Below are 17,884 nucleotides of genomic sequence, written 5' to 3' on the forward strand. Positions count from 1 at the left end.
ACTTTGATTACTTTTGTTAAGGAAAATGTTTACCCTTGGCCAAGAAAATACCTGTATTCGTTTTTATTATTGATTATAATGAAAGAGATAGCTATTTTTGCATATAAACACATTACATGACCAAAGAAAGACCACTCAAGTTATACGGACTTCATGGTTTTGAGATTTTAAAGCCCCAATTGGTTGATATGTACGTTTTCCCTTCATTTCCACTGTACATAGGTGATCTACATTGGTCTCATCACTCGCAGGCTTATGGCTGCACTTTCCTCCCCCCCCCCCCTAAAATTTAACCCCCGAAAATTGCCCAAAAAATGAATTCATTTTTTTTTCTTTTATAAGGTACAAATTCCAACTTTTTACAAGACCGTTTCTAAGACTTCAAAGAACCTTGAATCATATCAAGGTGCATAAAATGAAAATTGTTGCACGAAAAGATCTCAATTTTAACCTTCATTTTGAGACTTTTCAAATAAAATCAATTTAAGAGTTATCCTTCCTGGGGATCGAATATCCTTAAATCGAATTTGATTTTTTTTTCTGAATGCAAACCATTGTTTTATTGTTTTTGTAACATATATTGCAACTGCATGATTTTTATTTTATAAATAGCATGTGGGTGGTTGACCGTTCTTCGAATTAATGCATTCTATATAATATAAATTCGTTGCTCTGTATCATTATCGTTGAAAACTGCGTTTATTCCAGGGACCCGTTTCACAAAACTATCTTATGACTATGATCTGTCTTAAGACCGAAAATTCTCGTAAGATTGCAACATAGCTGTTTCACAAAAATTCCCATATCTTATGATAATCTTTTATATCATTTAATGAAGCTTTACACTATGACAGACATGTAATGAGTTTTTTTTTATCACAATATTGTCATTTATAAATGACAATATATAATGAAATAATTCTTATCTGAATAAAAGATCTATCTTCATCTTAAAACAACTACATACCTGTCTTAAGTCTAAAGTGAACATGACGACAGTATATCTTTTGGCGAATAATTATGCCAAAAATACTATACGATAGAAAACATAAAATTTACCTACGTTATGGTTGTGCCTAATTATTCTTTTCAAGGCATTTTGTTTGCTTGTGCCACCTCCCAACTGAAATTGCACCCCCCCCCCCGGCCCCCAGAACTTGCATTTTTCGGCCATGTATACATGTACGTAAAATACAGATATCATTTATAACTTCATTCAAAATTATTTAATTTGGAATTCATCATATTTTCATCATATCATCAGATATTTTCTATTACCTAGCATCGCTACTTATGCAATTTTGAAATTGACGAACAGAATTCCAGATATGTGTAGTTGATTTATTGAAATGTTAAGTAAATACATTTCAAATAAATAAGAAAAAGAAATATATGCATTTTTATGATTTGGACAAGTCCTGCCAATGAAAGTAATCAAAATCGAACTTTGGTGTAACCAACCACCCTGCATTTTTAAGACGTTTTAGATTAATTTGTTTTGTAACATTGTGGTGATTTTTTTTTTCTAGAAACTAAACATGTCTTTCAGTCTTACACAATTAGATGAAAATCAAATAGTAAGTTCTTGAGGTACCCCCATTAATCCACCGCAATGTTTGTGAAAACTCAATATAATTACTGCTAAACCATTTGATGCTACATGTTTTCTTCATAACATTTGAAACTGTTGAAATTCTGATTGGAAAATGTTCTTTTGTTTCTCTACTTCGTCTGTAAGCAGTATTATTTCGTTGCAGTAGTTCAGCGTTTCAGAGACACCTTCATTTTTATGAACGATCCGGGGGGGACTTTGAATACGAGTTGGTGTATTTGAAAACTATTCCGGCATTATTTGCAAAGGCATAAATGCAGTAGTGGATTTAATCAAAAATAGTATCACATACATTTTGTCAGCAAAGTTCAAAGTCTTTATTATTTTCTGAGCAAAAAGACATTTTGATTTTTAAAACAAAATTATTCAATAATTTTTTTGTCATGAAATTTATTCAAATTAGCTTTTCTGAACACCCCCCCCCCCAAAGTACATGCATTGAAACTGATGCGATAAAATGGTTTTATGAGAGAATAACTGCAAAAGAAATTATTTGAGACACACTATTATTTCAATATTTTAAAGAAAATGAAAGACAGCTAAACTTCGTGTAAACATATATTTTTTATAAATTTCCTTGTAACAATGAAGCATGAAATTTGTCTTAAGACTTGTGAGATTTCTTATACTTAAAATAGTTTTGTGAAACAGCAGTGACAAATCTCATGATTGTCATAAGTCAAATCGTAAGATTATCTTAAGATCTATCTCAGGACAAATCTTACGATAGTTTTGTGAAACCCGAGCCAGGTTAATATTATGCTACGAACTATATGTATGAACATGTTTTAAAATGTTTTTCGCAGAATTTTTGATTTTTTTTTTCAAACGAAATTAATAATTTGCCTCCACAAAACACAGTTAAATCTTTTTGTTGCTAAAATTATAAACCTATTTCTTTCGTCGAAAAAAAATTAATCTTGTCATTTAGAAGAATCCTGCTTGGCAGTGATTTTGTCGAACATAAAATCAATAATCAGCGAAATCATAAAGGATTCATTTAAATGTTTACCCACAAGTCATGTTATCGCTCAAGAAAATCAATTAAATTGTTTTCCTATAAAATACCTGTATTCTTTATATTGTTTTGTTTGCTTTTTTGCGCGAAATTCGATTTCAGACACAGCCCAATCAATGAACCTGATTTAATCACGTGATCACATTCAATATGGAGGTCAAGAAATGATTTGAGACAGTGGTGTGCACAGAGTGCATTTTGATTGACACGGTTTCAACAAATTATTATATATACAGGTAAGTAGATGAACTGTGTTTGCTATGGTTTGATTATAAGTTCCAACTCTCAGCTCTAAATCTGTGAGTATCGATCTTAAACGTAGACTCGTATCAATTTGTGAATGAAAAGTTGTTAGAAGGATTGGTGTCAGTAAATGTAGGTCTTTATTGTGACGTGTGAGGAGTCAGATGGATTGATTGATGCACTTTATTAGAGAGGTTAGGTTTTATTCTATAATTTTCCTTCTGAGTTGTCAATTATGTCAATATAACGGTGACAAAAGTTTGTAGACAAAGCGAAGGAATGTTGTTTACATGGAGAAACTCGTTTTTTTCTTAATAGGCAGGTTGCTTTTGTATAGAGTTATAATATTATGAACCATTAACAGTAATGCATTGCTAATTGTGTCTCTCTTTAGAAGATATGTTATAAACTCTAAACATTTACAATCATCAATGTTTGTAGCCATTGTGGTACTTGTAGGAGTTACCTCCCCTTGGCTTCAATGTCCAATTTGTTTATAGGCCTAATTTCATGAAACAGAAAGATGCACTCAATCAAACATTACTCATTGTATATGATTTTCACATAGAAATTTGTTGATGCTGTAGTCAAACTCTGACTTGCACAGATTAAAAAATGATCCATAAAACATGCAGAACTTGTTTCCAATATAGGTGGTGCCAGTGGTGGTGTGTGTGTGTGTGTTTGCGAAGGAGTGGAGAAGGGGGGGGGGGGATTTATAATCAGAAAATTTTCAGAAAATATCAATCATGATTAATATTAATATTTTGCAAGAATTTTGCTATAGATACAGGTACTGTGATTTTTTTAAGTAATAGATTTAAAACATCTTTTTAAAACTTAAGAAAATTTTATTTCAGTATATCTTAATTTTTTTCTCAATTTTTTCCCCTCCTTTTCCTAATTTTCATATTCCTATTTTTTAATATTTTTCTCAAATAATCCTAATTTTTTTTCTCCCTAACACTCGGGGAGAAATTTGGATGGACCATCAGATGTTGTACACTTCAATATGTCAATATTGTAACAGTTGCATTTGGTAGCTTGCTTGAAAATGTGTGTAGTTGTTCCAGTACTATTTCCTTTATTCTTGTTGATTTAAAAATTACAAGGCTGTCCAAGTGTAGATCATATGTACTATGTCATCATTGTTTTAACATCATTACATGTGATGGAAATCTGTATTGTCTGTAATTGTTTCACTAAAAAATCACTTTAATCATGTTAATAAGTAATAAAGTTATATATTTAACATGTTTAAGAGTTTGATTCTTATAAAAGATTGGGATATTTTCAGGAGGGATGAGATTGCTTCTTTAAAAAAGTTAATTTGATTAATAAAATTTGTTATATTAATTTCTGATAATAAATTTTAGTAAATTGTAATCGTTTACTTCTGATATACATGCAAAATAAAGAAATAAATAAAGGCGTGGAATATTTCAAAATTATTTTCTATACCTTGAAAATTACCACCAAAAAAAAAAATGAAGATGCTAGCAATAATATGAATAGCTGTAGTTTATAGGAGCTCATTAGTTTTGGTAGCTTCAGGCACAGAGTAGAGAAATATGTACATTGAACCTCCTGTTTATAAAGTTCATATTTTAAAGAAGATTTGCTTTGTTTGTAGCCTTGAAAATTAATTTAGCAAATTACAAATTTTTTTATATCCTTTTTCATATTAGATTGATTTTGAAAGGGATAAAAGTTTAAATGTGGTGCCAGTTATGTTTTATTAATTGGGGGGAAAAAATCATATACATTTTTAAAAAAAAATGTGGATACTTTCACAGATTATAGTTAGCATTGTTAGTCAGGTGACTGAAAATGAGAATATATATCAGAGAGAGAGAAAAAATAATGATAGAATATCATAGAGAGAGAGAAAATATGAATGATAGACATGAGTGAACCTGCAGCAGATATCGGATAGTGTGATTATAGGAACTGTGTGATTTATAACAATAAATAATATCCTTATGTTAGCTCAATATTCATGTTCTGCCTATAAATGGTTTTGTAAGTACCATGTCCATCCTCTTGCATACCCTTTGCTATCATTACAAAACAACTGAATGAGTGAATCTTCTGAGGTTTTACACTCCATTTAGTCCGTAACAAATTCTTTAACAAGTGTTACGTATGTGGTATGTAATTTAAACAACAAATTCTGTAAAAAGCATGTATGGTATGTAATAAATTCTGTTGTAACAACAAATTCTGTAACAAGTGTATGTGACAATAAGGGTATATGTAATTCTGTCTTCACAACAAGCCTAGAGAAAAGAAAACTTAGTGAATCACCCTCTGATATTTGAGATTTTGTCAAATAAAATTAATATTCATTGTGTTAGACTGCAAAGTTTTCTCTCTATAACCTTGATTTAAACCTTGCATTCTATTTCTCCTATTCATACTTTGAATGAGATAGAGTTTTAGGGTAGAGTTTAAATGGAACAAAAATGATTGAGCAATATTATTAAATGTTGAAAATTGTGAATTGCACCTGCATCAAATGACTTCATTTGAGCAAGCGAGCGTTTTGCACATCATGACAATAGAATGGTCTTATCCACAATCTTACTTGGCTACTAACATAATAGTGTTGTTTGACTTCTGAATGTTTGTTTAGGACCAGCTTTTTATTTGGACCTTTAAATTTGATCAATCTGGCAAGCACCCAATCTGCTATTTACAAGCTTAAAAATCATTCAACACGATAAGCAGACCATCGCTGAACCCTTTGTAATGGGTAGCTAAGGATTTGTGATTTTCTTTTCTTCCAATACCAGGCTAATTGTGCTACACTTTTATGATAAATTCTCCATAATGTTTTGAAATTGATTGAATGCATGTACATAGATATTTGATGTTTTTCTTTGTCCAGTCTTTTAAATGATATTGAACACTTTAAATGCTTTGTCGTGTGATATCAATAATAAAGTCTGATATACAACCTGATCACAGATTTATCTTCACTCAATTAAAAAACAAAATACATGTGTAACGGTTTAAAGTCTGCCCATGTAATTGAGTTCTTCAATCAAATTTAGGTAAGAAAGACACTGAAAAACATTAATGAGGTGTGGAGGTGATTAATCTGAAAGATTGGGGGGGGGGGGGCATATTGATGTGGTTTATGCTTATAGTTTTTCTTGTATTAATTAAAGTAATCGTACATTTTATAATTTTTAATAGTTCATTTTATTTCACTTGAAAAGTCTTTTATGATCTTCCATCAATCTTTCGCAGTTTTTGTTTTATTTGGTCTGATTGGTGGCCATTTGTTCAAAATATTACTAACTTTTTCAGAACATTTTAGTGTTTTTCACACAGTAACCCCCCCCCCCCCCCCCCCCGGAAAAAAAAAATCACCAACCCAGTACAATGAGTCTTTTAAATCATTGATTGATTATAAATACTAATTATCACAATTACTAGAAGTTTTTTTTTTCCCTTGCAGGTCTGTACTATTGTTAATAACTGTGTTTGTCTCCCTTGAAATTCTGTTTAGTTCTATTGGTATAGAAGTCAATGACCTTTGTTAGAAGTTTTTTTTTTTTTGGTTTGAAATTAAAGTTGAATGCTCTGAACTTATTATTTGTCAGCCATTTTTATCAAGATAAAGAAAGCTGTGATATTTCATACATACATGATGTCATTTTAGATTTTTTCTAGAGATGTGGACTTGGATTATTCCATCATGTCTACTGGGTCAGTCCCTATCTTAAGAGAACACAGATTACTAGTGGTTTAGTAGTCTAGAATTTGTAACCTATATTGTTTTGAAATAAAAACAATAGTTTGGTTAAATTAGAGGCAGTGTTTAATGGGGAGAGAGATATGTAATCTAAGATTTCTGGCTGTGAGGAGCCATGCAAGATCAGCAGGGTGTAGGGGAGGGGCTGGCTTCCTCCACATATTGTTATCATTAGAGCCATTATTATATTACAAAATTTTTCACATTTTACAGTGAGACAATTTCCCAGCTGAGTTGCTACTGTTGTTCATAGTTTTTATGATCTTGTACACCATACAGAAACACAAGTCTATGTTAAGTTGAATCTCAAGACTTTGACTTACATTTTCTTGAAATTGTACAAAATGTGAATATTGTAGGTTAATTAAATTTATTTGTTGTTTTTCATTAATCATGTTAATTGCTCAGTGTTATATTTAAAGATCTTACTACAAGAAATCTATGTTCCTGAGTCTGGTGACATAAGAAAACTTTTTGAAACCTTTTGACATCCAGAGCAGGACGTTTAGAGATATATGTAAAATCAAATGACCTAAGAAATCTACAGAATATTAAAGATCAGACTATGAATAGGTCAATTTGCATTGCAAATTATCATATTAAATTTTGTTAACAATTTCTGGGTTCCCATGCGTAACTACAGGTGATAGTACAAACCAATATTTAAATGAATTGTTCCAGGAAAAAGTGTCCCTTGTACACATGTACATCATGTACCAGTGAAACCCTATGCTTTATCACTGCATACCACATTTGTAAACTACATTGTTACAGTAACTGAACTTAATCAGTAGACCGAGCATTAGGGATCTTACCAAAGACAGTGACATACCTGCATGTTTTTGTCAGGGATGAGTGTAAAGTAAATCTAAAATATGTGTCTTTTGGATGTGATGCTGACTTTGATAATAATTGATCAATTCATTGAAGATGATAAAGAATTTTGTACAGGTCGACTCTGAGGTGCTTTTGTACAGTTCTGCTCTGAGGTGCTTTTGTACAGGTCTGCTCTGAGGTGCTTTTGTACAGATATTTTGTGAGGTGCTTTTGTACAGGTCTGCTCTGAGGTGCCTTTGTACAGATATTTTGTGAGGTGTTTTTGTACAGTTCTGCTCTGAGGTGCTTCTGTACAGGTCGGCTGTGTTTTCTGTTATGAGGTGCTTTTGTACAGGTCTGCTGTGTTTTCTGTTGCGAGGTGCTTTTGTGCAGTTCTTCTCTGAGGTGCTTTTGTACAGGTCTTATGTGTTTTCTGTTGTGAGGTGTTTTTGTACAGGTCTGTGCTGAGGCACTTTTATATCTAGGTCTTCTCCAAGGATTGCTCTGTGCTACTTTGGCATGGTATTGGTTAAATGTTCATTCTTTTTGATGATAAATATAATGCAAGAATTGGTTCAGGTGAGCTCAGGGGCCTGGGTATAGTGTCAAATATTTGGATACTTATGTAGATCAATAAGCGGCTATCTTTCTTTTGGTGACCTATGATTATTTGATATTGAAGGATTCCTTTGACCCGGCTATCTCTTTATTGACATTCTTGAAGTGTTTGTCACAGAATAAAGTAATGCCAGATCTATTTTGCAAGGTGAAAATCACCAAAGTTCTGAAGATTGGATTATTTACTTGAAAAATTTGTAAAGTAGTTTCTGTTGGTTTGTTGTTTATCTACCTGCAGAGTGCACATCCATAAAGAGTACATATGAATTGCACCTCTCCAAAATAGAAGCTGTAAATAACAACATTCTGCTGTTGGTTTTCCTAGCTGTTAAATGTACCTGTAAAATATTTAACTTGAGAGAGTTAAGTACACAGAAAGGTTAGCTATGGTTCAGGTAGATATATTTAATTCTTCAGGTAGAATAAGTAACAAGGCTCTTGGTACCCGGTTTTCTCTTTTGCTTGACTCTCATTTGAAGTGATTTATTGTTCCACCACGATGGTCTGTTGAAGGTACTCTAACACAAATATGTTTGATAATCCATTAAAATAGCTTTGATCAGTTATCACAACGCTGTAGAGGCAGATATATTTTTACTGCAGACTATTTAAACAAGTCAGGCACACACACCTACAGAACACTGTCTGTCTCGTTCTAAAGAACAAAAATGAAACTTGCCTTTTTTTCAAAAGATTGGCAAGATAGAGGGGGAATTCTTTGACTTGTTATGGGTGACAGGACAGAGGTGATGTTGTGTCTGAAAAGTTTAAGAATGTTTTGTTTATTAACAAGAACTTACACCTAATCAAGTAGATTGACTGCAAATTTTATTGTGTAAATAAATAAGACTAGGATGGATATGTAGGAGAAGATTTTTCACAATTTCTTTTTATTGCCAATATATTGAGTATTGTTTTGGATATATATCAAACCTAAAGAAAGTCAGTTTTATCTGTTTTGAATAATTGTTGAGTAATTTGAAGTTGAGTGAAACACTGTTGTCTCTAAATCCTACATTGTTTGAACTGAGTCCACACTAAGCAGTTTATTTCAGTCTGGGAAAAGTCCAAACTAAGAGATGCTGCAGAATTCAACAATGGTTACTGCAGATACGTATGTATTGCCAAATTCAACAAGCACTGATATTTTCTAAATTATTAATATTGCAAATTTATATCTGCATGACACTAGTGTTTACAAGTTTGGTAAAATTTTCATTTTGATTGCAAAAAAAAAAAAATCTATTATTTAAATAAATTTTTAAAGAAAAAAGAACTCTTCCGTATAGGTATAGGTTTAAAAGCTAGACAGAGTACAAATCCTGAGATTTTGAATTTAGCAACAGTCATTGCCAGATTTTGACTTTCCCTAAACTGGCTTGGCCTTATAGCAGACTCCAGAGTATTTCCATGGGTCACTATTTAGAGATTCTAGTTATGACAAAATTTGTCCCTTGATTTAAAAATGTTTCATTTTGTTCAGTTCTTGACATTTTTCTAATTCTAAAAATGATCCTAGCTCTGAAGCCAAGGTACGCTTACAGCTCTCTCCTACCCATGGCTGCTTGATCACAAATCACACCTAGTACATGTAGTATGTGACGTTATGTTATAAACCAGTGAAAATATACTTCAATTACATTCAACGATAAACAGTAATTGCTACGTAAACTGAGAATGGATATTGAAAGATTGCATAAAAGGTTATTTCCTGACTAAGCTTAACTCCCATTGGTTAATATTTTAATGAGCTATGAAATATACTCTACTCATTCAACCATGGCCAGTCAGACAGAATGGGAGAGGATCGTACATAATGACTGCTGTTTTCAACAATGGCTAATACAAAAATTACCTTGATTTGTTTGTTGTTTAACGTCCCTCTCAAGAATTTTTCACTCGAGACGCTACCACTTGCCAGTGGAGAACTGCAAATTTAGACCTGAACTCGGCACTCAGGGCCATTGAGCAGTGAGGGGTCTTTTTCGTGCCAGCACCTATTGCCACACGGGACCTTGGTTTATACGGTCTCATTTGAAGGACTGGTCTCCACGTCCCACAGTGAGATTGGAACAGCGACATATGGATCAACTTCTTACTACACAACTCTAGAGCAAATGCCACATGGGTGACAAATTACCTTGATAAAATATTCACAACTTTCTCAATGATTTTCATATCCCAGTTGGTGCCTTTCTATCCATTCTTGGTTTGCTTATTTGTGGTTCATTGTTCCTGTTCACTATGTTAAACGCCTAAAGAGTGTAAACAAGGTAAGGGTTTCACTAAAATAGTTGAGACAGAGACTGTCACTATTTAAAGTTAGGAGTGTGGGGGGGTTAGTGCTGAAAAAAAGTTTGGGGGTACACTGACAATGGCTATGATAATCAGTGAAACAGAAGAATTACATCGTCGCAAACCATGACCAAAATGTACGATCCTCTACCATTCTGGCCGTGGTTGAATGAGAAGAGAATATTTCGCAGCTCATTAAAATTTTGACCAATGCGAGTAAAGCATAGTCGGATAATGAACTTTGACGCGACCTTTCAATACCAAATCGCAGTATACGAAACATTTCTTGTATACTGTTGATGTCAGTTGTTGATTTCAATTGCGATGGAAACAAATATTGTCATTGGCTGAACATGACATCACAACACAGAGGCTTAAATATTCAAGATTACGACACTTTTTGTGATTAAGCAGCCACGAGTAGGAGAGAGCTATATGCGGACTCCGAACCGTGGCTTGAGACGATTGAAGAATTAAGGATCATTAAAAATTTGCCAACCGTACTGGTCCATCATAAAATAGGTCTGAAAAGTAGATATCATGGAGGACATCTAGAAATTCTGTTTTTTAAAAAAAGTCTTATCACAGTAAGTATGTACGAATGCATTAAGTTCCTTGATTGACAAAATCAATCCCCACCCCTTCCTAAAAAATATTGTTTCTGATTGATTTTACGTTGTGAGTAGTCTGTACATTTTGTCGACATTACAGAATCAATCATCTGTTTTAAAGGAAATCTTATGTGTATTAATAGACTTGGATCAATTTGAATGCACTATTACCGATTCTGCCAGAAGACACATGCTCTATCCTAGCTACATTGATTTCAATAAGTGGGTGTTTCTTGATGAGGAGTGCTTGTTTCTTTTGAAGAATATAGTGTAGTAACTTAAGCATTAAAGTACAAGACTGGTCCTTGGGCCCAGATGAAACCCCATAAACTGAGGTCCTGTGTTGCAGTAAGTGTTGGAATGAAAAAGATCCCTCACTGATCCAAGGCCATAAGTAAAGAGTACAGGTCTAAATTTACAGCCCTCCACCTTGTACAGTTGAAGGGACATTAAGCAAAGTAATTATAAAGATATATATCGTGTAAGCAGAATTTTAAGCGAGGGTTTAATTTTGGCATTATTAGCGAGGGTTCTGAGATTCGCTAAAATTTAATTTTGCTAACAATTCATTCCCTTTTGGTGGTAATTACTATCTTTCTGGGCATTCTTAAATCGCTAAATTTATTTCTAGATAAAAATATATATCAAATTTTAAGGATAAATCACTATATTTGCATCTTGCTATAAATTCCACTTAATATATGGTATAACATTTTAAATGAAAAGTAAACTCACTGATAAACAAAGATATAACATTGTTAATGAAAAATTGCACTCTTTGCATTTCTGTAAGGTCTGTGTGTAGGTTCAAATATGAAAGAGTCATAGGTTTTCCACATTCTTTCTTTATATCAATTGAAAATTAACAAACAAGTCAATTCCTAACAAAATTCACCAGTTTGGCCCTGTATCTGTTTTAGATCTGTGTAAAGTGAAAACGTAAATGAATTCCTCATAACCATATCTAAGACTCTTTTTAACTCTGAAATGTGTACTTCTGTCATGTCAAATCTACCTTTCATGACCATTGAGTTGTTAGATGAAAATGGACTTTTGAAAAATATTTAAATCCTAAAAATCTGATATATGTGAAAATATGGTGGTCCTATGAAAGCTATATGGTGTGTTCTACTAAATTGATTGTCAGTGTATTATAGTGAGAGGATGTTTAACTTTCTTTTCTGATGACATGATATGTGTGGATATTACCTATAATAATGGAGCTTTACCTCGCATTCTAAAAGGATTCTTCAAGAACATGTAGATTGGGAACACGTGTTGGTGAACACTTGATATATTTACTTGAACCGTAACTCTGAGTGACTTGTATTTATAGAGCAACCTAACGTACTTGTAAATTATAAAATGTTATAACGCAGAGACAATGACAGAAAAAGACCCTCCAATAGAACAAAGCATTTACCAAATGTTCACATTCTAAATCATTTGAGGTCAGCTTATTATTTGACCTGGTTACAGGCATTAACTTTTCTTTCTGAGTGCATATTTATAAGATATTAAGTCTGTACGTGTTCACTGCTGACCAGAACTGTTCTGGATTACTTAACAAGTTTGATAACTGTCTCGTAAAATCAGTATGCATTTCACCTGTCCGTTTTTGAGTGTTTTGTAATTTGTCATCCAATTTGAAGTGTATACTTGTATATAATTACCTACACAGAAATGATTACATAGGGGACCTTTAGAACGTCAAACAAAGGTATTAGTAAAGCTATTTTTATATACTGTGATTTGTTGTGTAAAATGCTTGTTAAGAATTTGTGAGATTTATAGGATTATTTCACCAGGATTTTTTCTGACCTGTAAACAGCTGATCCGTTCGTGCTTCTTCTGTGTTCTTTGTCTATTTTTCTTGTTCCTCATTAATTTTGCACCGTTCACATTATTCCGTACATCTGTCTGTACTTTTGAAGAATTTTCAAAGTTAACACAATTTGTTTTATACCAGTATCGTTGCTTTACTAGGTTTGTTTTTCGTACAGTTGATAACAAGTTATGACTTTTTTGTGGATATTAAGTACTACAACATTTTATTTGTATAATCCTTTTAAGTGTTAGTTTGTTTCATTGTTTCAGCATGAAAATATAGTTAATATCTAAAATAAGTGATTTTAATGTCCCCAATGGCTTTCCTTGATTTTAGGCAAAATGTAAGAAAAACCACATTTTGTCTTAATAAGTTTTCATGCCCGTATAAGCACAGTCTAAACACCCCCCCCCCCCCCCCTAGTTTTACTTTCGCAGACAGAATGTGTCCAACAACTGCATTGTCTTCAGTTCAAGAACTATATCTTAAGTATTGTTAATTTCTCTTTTTGCATCTAAAACTTATCCTTACATCTGTGTATGTAAACTTGAAATCCTCAGATGCAAGAAATGTTCTGGAAGACAGATATATTCCAAAAGTGAAAGTAGAAATGGGACTATACATTGATTCTTCTAGCAACCAATTGTGGTTATACTTTCCAGCAAGGAAAAACAATTTCATGTATATACTTTTTAACTGTTCTCCTTTCTGGTATATCATTATTTAAAATAAATAGGTCTGATAAGCCCTCCCCCTTCTTACTTTTCCAGACACGTATTAGGGCAAATATCCTGAATTACAGTGCATCTACAGATGTTGCTTTACATGAATGATTATTTCTTTAAACATATTACTTTCATTAAATTTTTTTTTACCTTTAGTTAAGTTCATTGTTGCTGTCTTATTTACAACATATTTTTAAAAAATTAACCTTTAATTGTAGTGTGATTGTTGGATGTGAAGTGGAGGTGTAACGGGATATATATATGTATAGTGATATAACAACTTGGGAGTTAACTCAAAAGCATAGTTTGAAAAAAAAATTGATAAGATGATTTAACCATCCTATCAAGAAGAGTTTAAAATTGTAACCACTAACCAGTGCCTTCCTAATGGTATGGGATTTGATTGTATGTTTTTTTATGTCCCATTCGAGATTTTTTCACTTGTATCATGTGTATAGAGACATCACCATATGCCAGTGAAGGGCTTCAAGTTTAGACCTTTACTCGGCACTCGGGGCCATTGAGCAGTGAGGGATCTTTATTGTGCCAATGCCTGTCATTACACAGGGCCTCAGTTTTTAAGGTCTCATCCGAAGGACCTGCAACTTTCACTCCAAAGTGCCAAGCACTTGGTGAAGGAACAGTTTCTACCTATTTTTTATCGACTTAGGTCAGTCACAGCCGGGGCTTGAACCCATGACCTTCCGATCATGGTATGGGATTTGAATTCCAGTAGTGGTGCCCATTTAATGATCTTGAGATTTAATCTCAACAGTGGTGCCATAGGGGATTGAACTATTTCCAGCTGTGGTCCCTAACTATAAGTATGGTCATGAATTTGAAATTCCAATAGTACTGTCCATCTAGTGGTTAGAGTAATCTCAGCTGAGATGCAGCTGAGATTAGTTGGAAGGTTATGTATCCTGATCTTCTAAATGGTGCAGAATTTTCAATCCCACTAGCTCCCTCGTAGGGTCACCACAGTATTGATTAATCATTTACTGTGGTATTTTTTTGTAAGTTTGATACACAATACAAAATCTCCATTTTTTGATCAGGATCTTTATTCAGGTTTGAGACTTTGTAAAAACAAGCTATACAGCATAATTAAATTTTAAAAACAGGACTCATGAAGACTAATAGTTTGTAGAATAATCATTTCAACTAATCAATTTCTTCTATTCAACTTGCATGTCAATTCAGTTACTGCTTTTAGTGAAACAAAACTTCAAACAACAAATTTGTTTCCTTCAATCAAATTGTATTGAAAATAACCGTACCATGGCAAAATTATACAGTACCGGGGTATGTATCGTGTCATGAAAATGACATATTGTCTCACCCCTATACTCTCTTTCTCATTGTAAGGGATTTAAATCCTGATGCTTAGGGATTTCTGTCTCAGTAGTGCTACCTGCTCACCTAGTGGTCAGGGATTTCTGTCTCAGTAGTGCTGCCTGCCCACCTAGTGGTCAGGGATTTCTGTCTCAGTAGTGCTGCCTGCCCACCTAATGGTCAGGGATTTCAATCTCCATATTGCTGCCCACCTGATGTTCACTGACAGAATTTCAATCCCAGTGTTGCTGCCCACTTTATGTCAGGATATCAATCCCAGTGTTGCTGCCCACTTTATGGTCAGGATATCAGTCCCAGTGTTGCTGCCCACTTTATGTCAGGATATCAATCCCAGTGTTGCTGCCCACTTTATGGTCAGGATATCAGTCCCAAGTTGCTGCCCACTTTATGTCAGGATATCAATCCCAGTGTTTGCTGCCCACTTTATGTCAGGATATCAATCCCAGTGTTGCTGCCCACTTTATGGTCAGGATATCAATCCCAGTGTTGCTGCCCACTTTATGGTCAGGATATCAGTCCCAGTGTTGCTGCCCACTTTATGCCAGGATATCAATCCCAGTGTTATTGCCCACTTTATGTCAGGATATCAGTCCCAGTGTTGCTGCCCACTTTATGCCAGGATATCAATCCCAGTGTTATTGCCCACCTTATTATCAGGAATTTAATGCTAGTAGTGCTGCCCACCTTTTAGGAGAAGTTGCAGATAAGAGATGGTACTCCCAAGTGTTACAGATGTACCAAAGCATGTAAGGATAGACACCCCCATCACTGTATACCCCCCCCCCCATTTTCAAGCAGAATGTTCTTTCTTATTGTGAATATTGAGTTGTGTGCAATCGGATGTATTCTATCCTAGACTCAAACTTAACTGGTAAATATCAAAAACTCTAATACAGTCAAACTTCGTTATCTCAAACTCGACGGGACGGAGAAAAAACTTCGAGATATCAGGGGTAAACTACTTTTAAGAATGAGTGGTGGGGACTTCCGGATCACTTTGACATATCCATTGTTTTTAAGATATCAGTGTTCCAGATATCAAAGTTCAGCTGTAGTTTTAGAAGTAATGTGACATATTTTGCTAAATACATGTATAAGGAAATTAAATAAACCATGTAAATATTTATGTTTCGAAAATAGCAACTATGCAAAGGCATTTACATTTTGCAGATTATTCTCAGTACTTAGGCCCATTCCTGCATGGTGCGGCCACCCAAACGTTCCTTGGACTGACTTAGAATTACAGTTATAAGACCAAATTGATGAAACTATGAGAATGAAATGGTCCTATTAAATATGGTTTTTCTCTTTCTTTTTATTAATTGAATTGTATTCTTACCAATGAAATGTGTTTTATGATTGCAATAATGGTAATAATTGTACAGTTTAATTGATGTTGAATAATATTCTGTTGTCGATTGAATGAGGAATCAATGGCAGTTAAACAAGTTCAAATAAAAAAAATGATAAGAATTTTGTATGATACCGCCTTTTACAACCATTTGCTTTTGTTTTGATATGAGTGGTGAGTGTGTTGTACGTAACAGGCCTCTTAGAAATGTGCTCTCTTGCGTGGGGATGCTCCTGCGGTGCCCTTGTTTTAGATTTTATTCCTGCATACAATGTAAAAATGACACAAGTTTCACTTTGTATGAGAGGAATGCATTAAGGGAGATAATTTGTAGATATAGAAGATGTAATTGGAGAAGAATATACTTTCTCAGGAACTACTTGACACATTAAAATATGCATTGAAGGAGGACCGTGGTGCACTTTTGTATTGTTAAATATAGGCAGTACCAGGAAGCACTAGAAGGGAAAGTATTGCTTGTAGATTGGAGAACTGCAGTATACTAACTTTTATTTTGGTGCCACGTCTAAAGACTTTGCTCAGAACTTATTGTTTTATGACATACATTTTGATTCAAAAAATGGACAAAATAAACTTGGAGAAGGGGGGATTCATAAATTTCAACATTGCAACCAATGTAAACATCTTAAAATAATGATAGATGGTAGATAAATGTATATAATGGTTTATTCATATATGCATAAAAAAGATTTTAATTTCTAAGGTGAAGTCAGGTAGAACTTAGAAGTCTAGATGTGATATGTTGTACCATTTTATGTTTAATATAAATATATTGAAGGTGTACTTTGTCTTCAGTTGTGTAATCAGAATTGTACATGTATCAATCATGTAAAAATAAAGGTACAGCAACATTATATACACTGTAATGTAGCTTAAGATTTGTATTGAGTGACGTAGGACTCGCAGTAAAAATTTAAAATAATAAAGCCATCATTTTGAAGAGTTCATGACAGTTGCTATAAGTCTAATTAAGTGACAAGAATTGATTACAAATTAAATTCCAAAATTAGAATAAAAGACAAAGTTTACAATTTAGGTCATATTAAGTTATTTTGACTACTAAGACTATGTAAGCTTATATATAATTACACCACTAGGTATATTTATTGAGAGGCTTACATGTAATTTCACCAATGGGTATATTGATATTTATTTGGAGAGGCTTACTTGTAATGACATATGTGTGGTTATATTAATATCTAAGTTGAAAGGCTTTAAACAGGTGCCTTGTGGATGTAAATATAAGGTGGAGAGGCTTACATGTAATTACACCAGTGAGTATGTAAATATTTAAGTGGAGAGTCTTACGTGTAATTACATGTGTAGGTATATAAATATTTAAGTGGAGAGGCTTACATGTAATTACATGTGTGGGTATGTAAATATTTAAGTGGAGAGGCTTAACTGTAATCACACCAGTGGGTGTGTAAATATTTAAGTGGAGAGTCTTACATGTAATTACATGTGTGGATATGTAAATATTAAAGTGGAGAGGCTTACATGTAATTACATGTGTGGGTATGTAAAAATTTAAGTGGAGAGGCTTACATGTAATTACATGTGTGGGTATGTAAAAATTTAAATGGAGAGGCTTAAGTTAGTACATGTAATTACACAGTTGGGTATA

At 33.4% G+C, this 17,884-nt stretch overlaps 1 protein-coding gene across 1 annotated transcript in view; it reads left to right on the forward strand.

Moving 5' to 3' along the window:
* Positions 1-2,769: 2,769 nt before the first annotated feature.
* The window catches only part of LOC133191070 (B-cell CLL/lymphoma 9 protein-like), a 32,246-nt gene continuing 17,131 nt past the window's right edge, over positions 2,770-17,884 (forward strand). Inside the window, exon 1 of the mRNA XM_061326751.1 lies at positions 2,770-2,866. The gene's annotated coding sequence lies outside the window, so the exon portion shown is untranslated. The remainder of the gene's footprint in view (positions 2,867-17,884) is intronic.

Source organism: Saccostrea echinata, unplaced genomic scaffold, assembly GCF_033153115.1.
Source record: "Saccostrea echinata isolate AGI-Se365-2 ecotype Australia unplaced genomic scaffold, CSIRO_AGI_Sech_v1 ptg000023l, whole genome shotgun sequence".
Lineage (NCBI taxonomy): Eukaryota > Metazoa > Mollusca > Bivalvia > Ostreida > Ostreidae > Saccostrea > Saccostrea echinata.